Raw genomic sequence first — 8,307 nt, 5'->3', positions numbered from 1 at the left:
ATATATATATATATATTACAATCAACAGTTGGTTTTATGGATCATATCATATTTATATGGATATGGATTTTAAACAAACTAAACATTATTTATGCATCTATGAGGGGATCAACTGTGAACAATGTGATATCTATATCATATTTATAAAATGTTCTTCGCAAATTTGCACTAATCAGTAATTTGCACTTTGTTATAGTAGGTCAATTCTAAATGGTGGTGAGCCTTTGGTAACAATTATGTTTGAGATATAAGGCAACCACTGCAACCTCTACATAAGGATATCTAGCACAAGCACTTTAAGATTAACGTTAGGTACTCCTAATTAGCGCGTTGTCACTTTATTATCTATGTAAGCATATTGTGTACTATATTGATCCCATTGATAAACAGGGAGAGATAAGTCATAATTATAGTACAGAGGTACTGATTCTATTCATGCTCTGATTAGCTCTCTCTAAAAAAAAAAATATATATATATATATATATATATATTTCTCCACAATGTGATCCTGCAGTAAACGAGTGTGCTCGACAGTGTGTGCTCAGCTCAGGGGTCGGATCCTGACCCAGTTGTGGGACACCCCCGCGCCGCACGGCCACCAGCTGCTGCGTGTGTTCCCCCTCTGCCTGCCTTCTGCCTCGCCGCCGGCCTCGCTGACGCCGTGGTCGCTCCCCTCTGGTTTCCCAGTTGTTTTGCCCTAAATTGGTGCTTGTCTGTTTCTGCCGTCTGCTCGCGTATTTTGCTGTTTTTCCTTGTTTTGCCCTAAATTTGTGCTTGTCTGTTTCTGCCGTCTGCTCGCGTATTTTGCTGTTTTTCCTCGTTTTGCCCGTAATTTGTGCTTGTCTGTTTCTGCCGTCTGCTCGCGTATTTTGCTGTTTTTATTTGTTTTGCCCTAAATTTGTGCTTGTCTGTTTCTGCCGTCTGCTCGCGTATTTTGCCGTTTTTATTTGTTTTGCCCTAAATTTGTGCCTGTTAATTTCTTTGTATCCCCTGTGCCGTGTCCAGTTTCCTTCCTGATTGGCCGCCTACCTCGCCGCCCTCCGCTCTCGCTTCCCGCCACCGCCATTGGCCCCGCCCCTTTTTCTCTTCTGTTCCCTCCCCGCTCCCGCCTCCCAGCTGCTCCGCCCACCCGCGCACTTCGCCTTAAATGGCGACCGTGCGGACGCGCAGCGGTCACGCGCAGCGGGCGCGCCGATTGTGCGCCGAAGGCGCGCCAAAGGTAAGCCCGTCTACGCCCGTCCGCGACCGGATCGCGACCAGCGCCAGGACCCCTGGCCCACGAAGACCCCGACCGACCCGCCTGACGTACTCCGCCGCCACCCTCACCGCTCTCAACACCGGCCGACTCCCAGAATGCCATCAAGCCTCTCCACGACGTACCCACGGACCCTTCAGCTGCCACGCCTGCAAGTTCACCTGCATCCGGACCTGCCTCGCACCAGCACCCACCAAGCCGAACACCAGCAGTACCCACCTCAAGTGCATCCTGCTCAACACCCGCTCCATCCACAGACATGCCATCGAACTCTGGAACCTCCTCGACACCACAGCTCCAGACGTTGCCTTCCTCACGGAGACCTGGATGAACGCCTCTTCAGCTCCCGACATCGCCATCGCCATCCCAGAGGGCTACAAGATCGTCCGGAGGGACCGAAACGCCAACCAGATGGGAGGAGGCATCGCCATCATCCACAGGAGCACCATCCGTCTCACGACCAGCACCGACAACTCCCTGACCACCGCCGAACACCTGCATTTCCAGATCCACACCAACCCGAACACCACCCTCAGAGGCACCCTGATCTACCGACCCCCTGGACCACGCACACAATTCAGCGAGGACATCGCCGACTTCGTCAGCCCACATGCCCTCCCCTCCGCTGACTACATCCTCCTGGGAGACCTCAACTTCCATCTGGAGAACAACAACGACCGCAACACCAGCACCCTGCTCGACAACCTCACCAACCTGGGACTCAAGCAACTGGTGTCCACCCCCACCCACCTCGCCGGACACACACTCGACGCTGTCTTCTCATCCAGCAAGGACATCAACTTCAGCCACACCACAGAGCTTCAATGGACGGACCACAGCTGCGTCCACTTCACCTTCAAGAAAACAACGACCCACCACCACCAGCAACAGACCGCCCGCAGAAGCTGGAACAAGATCACAGCAGACCAGCTCGCCACCTCCCTGAGCCAGCACCCTCCTGCCAGCTCAGCGAACCCCAGCCAGGCCGCCGACAACCTCACGAAGTGGATCAGCAACTGCGCGGACGAACTCGCCCCACTGAGGACCCCGCCCAGCAGACCCGGCAGCAAGAAAGCCCCATGGTTCACCGACGAACTCAAGAGCTCCAAGAAGAACTGCCGAGCCCTCGAGAAAGTCTGGAGAAGGGAACCGACACCGGACAACAGGACCTCCTTCAAACTTGCCACCCGGAAACACCACCAGCTGATCTGCGCCGCCAAGAAAACAGCATTCAAGGACCGGTTGGACAACAACGCACACAACTGCAAGGAACTCTTCAACATCGTCAAAGAGCTTTCCAACCCCAGCGCAGGAAACAACGACATCACCCCATCGCAAGACCTCTGCAACTCCCTGGCTTCATACTTCCACAACAAGATCGCGGACATACACAACAGCTTCAACAACCAACCAACGCACACCATGACCGAACAACCACCCCCCACCACCACCCTCCACGCCTGGACCCCGATCAGCACCGAAGACACCATCCGCACGATGAACTCCATCCACTCCGGATCACCGACCGACCCCTGCCCTCACCACGTCTTCAACAAAGCCGACGCTATCATCGCACCCCACCTGCGAGACATCATCAACACATCCCTCGACACCACCATCTTCCCCGAGAGCTGGAAACACGCCGAACTCAGCGCCCTACTCAAGAAACCAACAGCGGACCCCACCGACCTCAAGAATTACCGCCCCATCTCGCTCCTCCCGTTTCCAGCCAAAGTCATCGAGAAGACCGTCAACAAGCAGATGGCCGCTTTCCTCGAGACGAACGGATCCCTCGACCCCTCACAGTCCGGCTTCCGAGCCAACCACAGCACCGAGACCGCCCTCATCGCCGCCACCGACGACATCCGAGCCCTGATGGACAATGGAGAAACAGCGGCCCTCATCCTCCTAGACCTCTCCGCGGCATTCGACACGGTCTGCCACCACACCCTAGTACGGCGCCTCAGCAACGTCGGAATCCAGGACAAGGCGCTGGAGTGGATCACCTCCTTCCTCGACGGGAGAACACAGAGAGTCCGCCTACCACCGTACAAGTCAGAGGCCACCGAAGTCATCTGCGGTGTCCCCCAAGGATCATCTCTGAGCCCCACCCTCTTCAACGTCTACATGAGCCCCCTCGCGGCCATCGTACGCAAACACAACCTCAGCATAATCTCCTACGCCGACGACACCCAGCTGATCCTCTCCCTGACCAACGACCCCGCCGCCGCCAGAGCCAACCTGCACGAAGGGATGAAAGAGGTAGCCGAGTGGATGACGACCAGCCGCCTGAAACTGAACTCGGACAAGACGGAGGTCCTCATCCTGGGCTCCTCTCCCTCCGCCTGGGACGACTCCTGGTGGCCTCCCGCCCTGGGCACCGCACCCAAACCGACAGACCATGCACGCAACCTGGGCTTCATCCTGGACTCCTCCCTCTCCATGACCAGGCAAGTCAACAACGTCTCCTCGGCATGCTTCAACATCCTACGCATGCTACGGAAGATCTTCTGGTGGATCCCCACCGAGACCAGGAAGACCGTCACCCAGGCCCTCGTCACCAGCCGACTGGACTACGGCAACGCCCTCTACGCCGGGACCACCGCCAAGCTCCAGAAGAGACTCCAGCGGATCCAGAACGCCTCAGCCAGACTCATCCTCGACATCCCACGAACCAGCCACATCTCCGGACATCTGCGAGACCTTCACTGGCTCCCCGTCAACAAAAGAATCACCTTCCGCCTCCTCACCCACGCACACAAAGCCCTACACGACCAAGGCCCGAGCTACCTCAACAGCCGAGTCAACTTCTACGCTCCCAAACGCCACCTCCGATCAGCCAACCACGCCCTCGCCGCCGTCCCCCGCATCCGAAGAGCGACTACAGGAGGAAGGTCCTTCTCCCACCTGGCCGCCAAGACCTGGAACTCCCTCCCGACCGACCTGCGCCTGACCCAAGACCACCTCTCCTTCAGGAAGAAGCTGAAGACCTGGCTGTTCGAGCAGTAGCGGCTCCCCCCCCCCCCCCCCAGCGCCTTGAGACCCCACGGGTATGTAGCGCGCTTTATAAGTGTCACTGATTGATTGATTGTATTAATTTTGAACCACAAAAGAGGCGGCACAACCGGATACTTTGTTGAAGCCTTTTTAATTAGCGCTTCACCCCACCGACGCGTTTCAGCCAAACAAGGCTTTGGTCACGGTCAGTAAGTCCTTCTACAATTTCCATTTAACCAGACTTCGAACCAAAATCCCGAGAGGCATGAACTTTGGAGAAGACCTTCACATACATCTAGAGTGACTGTGCATAAGACCACCATAAGCTTAACTGAAAGGGTACTATACCTGATACCAAAACAATAGGAAATATGGTACAAATCCTGCACTAAACAATGAACTAAAACTTTGCCCATGTGAACTAACATGCGACGCATTGTACCACACAATGTAAATGTAAAAATCACACAAGTCTTTCTTTTCTTTTCACAAATTTTAAATATTTTGTTCCAAACTACGTATCCCATAATGCCACCTAGGGCTAACATGGGCTAGTATTTAAATTGAAATTGTAGAAGGACTTACTGACCGTGACCAAAGCCTTGTTTGGCTGAAACGCGTTACAACCTCATTTTCACGATGAATCAGCGATTTAATAAAAGGGTATTGTTTAGGACAGTCTTTGGCCTAGTCACTTCCTTGACTGGTAACTTCACGTTTCTTTCCCACATTAATTATACTCAAATGTCCATGTTTTGGCAACCATCCTGACTTCAAGGGCTCAGTAGACTTGTACTTCCCTTCCGAGCACAGGCAGTTCACTCTCACTTGCAGGCTTTGGGTGCGCATGCAGAGTCCAGCACTTGCTCGCAGTTTACCAGAGCAGCCATGTTTTCACTAGGCCTCAGAGGCCACTTTTGGAACTATCATAGAAACAAACACAAATTCATGCTAAATATGGAACTAAAGCCCTTCTGTTTACCTCCCACCATACTAATGTTTCCCCATTAGATATTACCTAGCAAGTAAGCCACATAAATGTGTTTCATACTTACATATCCGACGACTTTCTGGCACAATACATGTACATTAAGCACATTCATGATGCGTTTATTTATATTTAAGCTGTGCAGTAATTCACATCACAATAACAATACAAATTAGTTAGTTATATTGCTTCATGCAGGCAAAATTAGTATTCCTACTTGTGCATTTGTGTGCATCTTATACTATTGTTGATTATTTCACCACAACACACCATTAGTAAATGTTAACGTTATGGAACATTGACTTTACAAGGGATACACAAAATATTGTTTTGCCACCTTGCTCCATCAATTCCCTCATCTGGTGATTTTATCACCAAACATCTCTCAAAATGCTGAAAAATTTAGCAGAACATGTTTCGAATTCTTCATATTAGTACAATCTACACTCTAGCATCTTTCTCTTTTGTTTCTTTAAAATCTTATCTCTAATTTCTTCCATTTCTATTTCATTCTTTTCTCTTTCCTTTGCATTTCGTTCTTGAATTGTCTTCTTTATTGCTTTTCTAAAATCTCTCCTACCTTTGCATATCAGCATAATCTTATCAGGAAAATCACTATCACTAAAATTGTTATTGGAATTAGTATTTTACCTATAATTGAACTACCTATTTCTTGGAAACAATGCTTAATTGCTGAAAAACTTTTACCCAATTTTTCAAGAACACCTTCAACCTCCAGTGGTTCAATTTCTCTATGTAAATCTGTAATATTTGTTATATACGTCGCAAGATTTTGACTTTTATCTGGAATATAAGTACAACAATGTTGCACTTTTAAAATTCCACAGACTACTCCCTCTTCTGCTAAAATTATATCTAGGGCTAGTCGATTTTGTATGACCATAGCTCTCATAGCAACCATTTCAGTATCAACCATCAGGAATCCTCCTGCGGTCTCTGTTGACAGACGATAAACTATTGTAAACATTTTCGTATTTTATTTGCATTAAAAGAAATTCCCACTGCTGGTATCGGTGCTCCGAAGACATCACCTAATATTTCCATTACACTCTATCTTCTTTTTCGACTTTAGACTTTGCCTATCTCATGCTTTCCATTCATACCTCTATCTACATGAACATTTTTAGGAAAGACCAATCCCACATAACAGGTCTCAGACCAATGGTCAGGTAACCTATAGTAAGCTCTATTCCCACAGACGAAATACATACCCCGAAAAACAGGATCATCTCCTCCTGTAAATCCCCAACCCCCTATAATTTTATAGGTGTCTTTGCATTGACTTGCACCCACAAATTAATTATCATACATAGTATTGTCTCTTCTAATACAAAATTTCCCTAACATTGGAGTATCTATGTTTATAGCCACATTCACATTTTTATCATCAAGATTCTCATAATGTCCAGTATTTACATTTTGCCTGTTTTATTTTCTCACTTCGTTTGTGAGCAATCCTTTTTTCTTCAACCATATTCAAAAATGTTTTCTCTTCAACTTTCATTTTACATGTCAAATTTGCTTTTAGCCAAATATCTTTTTCTTCTGCTTCTGCCTCGTTCTGTATCTGTTTCACTTCCTGACAAGTCTCAACTACAGTGGTTAGCATTAAAGGACTCGGAACATGTTCATTAAGCTTTTCTCGATTGATTGAAATTGGATTTTTTGCACAATGCTTTGCAATTGCATCCACATACTTATTTCCACGGATAATGTAATCCTCACTCTTTTTATGGCCTGAACATTTTATAACTGTTATTTTCTCCGGTAATTGAATTACATCTATTAGTGTTTTTACAAATTCAGCATTCCGGATAGGTGTTCCTGCAGAAGTTAAATAACCTCTTTGGGACCAAAGCTGTCCATAATCATGAACAACTTCGTAACCATATTGACTATCAGTCACTATAGTTACCTTCACCTCTTTTCCCAATTCACATGCTCGTATCAAAGCAATCACCTCCGCTACTTGAGCAGAATGAATTCCTTTCAGACAAGATGCTTCCAACACTTCTGCCACAGTACAAATGGCATAAGCAGCACTTAGAATACCACTCTCTGTTCTCAAGCATGATCCATCCACAAACATCACAACATCTGATTCAGGCAAAGGTTCATCTCTGATATCTGGTCTTGGATTTGTGCAATATTCAAGAACATCCAAACATTTGTGATCAAGCTCACCTTTCACTTCTGCCTCAATGTTGTCAGATAGCAATGTAGAGGGGTTAACGTTTACACACCTGGTAATTGTTAAATTTTCAGCTCCCAAAATTATTTTCTTATATCGGGTGATTCTGCTGTTGGTCACATACTGTGTTTTGGCCCGAGTGAGGAGAATCTTCACAGAATGAGGTACATACACCCACACAGGACATCCCATCACTATTCCTTCTTTTTGCTCCAAACTTACACTAGGAGCTGCTACTGCTTTCAGACAACCTGGCAAAGCTTTTGCAATAGGGTCTAAAACAGCTGAGAAATACGCAATTGGTTTTCTCAATTTTCCATGTCTCTGAACCAACACTGACAATGAACATCCTTGTCGCTCACTGCAGGACAGTTCAAATTCCTTCTCATAATCAGGCATTTCTAAAGCTGGTGCTTCACAAAGTTTAGTTTTCAGCTGTTCAAAGGCTTCCATCTCTGTTTTGGTCAAAACAATGGGGTCTCTGATATCTGCTTTTGTCAGTCTCTGTATTGGTTTTGCAATCAATAAGAATCCACGAATCCACTTTCTACAATAACCTACCATTCCCAAGAACATTCTCACCTGTCTTTGGGTTTTAAGTGGCTGCATTCCTTGTATCATTTTGATTCTTTCTATTGTGACTAGTCGGATTCCTTTAGCAATCTTGTGACCTAAATATTGTACTTCATTTTGACAAAACTACAATTTTGATGGAGACACTTTATGTCCCTCCTCTGCCAAATGATTCAACAATGCTACTGTGTCAATTACACATGCATCCTTTGTTTTCGACACAACCAAAAGATCATCAATGGATTGTACTAACACAGACTTCCCAGGCATGCTCAAGTTTT

The sequence above is a fragment of the Lissotriton vulgaris genome, unplaced genomic scaffold, assembly GCF_964263255.1.
Source record: "Lissotriton vulgaris unplaced genomic scaffold, aLisVul1.2 SCAFFOLD_3375, whole genome shotgun sequence".
NCBI classification, from domain to species: Eukaryota; Metazoa; Chordata; class Amphibia; order Caudata; family Salamandridae; genus Lissotriton; species Lissotriton vulgaris.
Note: the sequence above shows the minus strand (reverse complement) of the source record.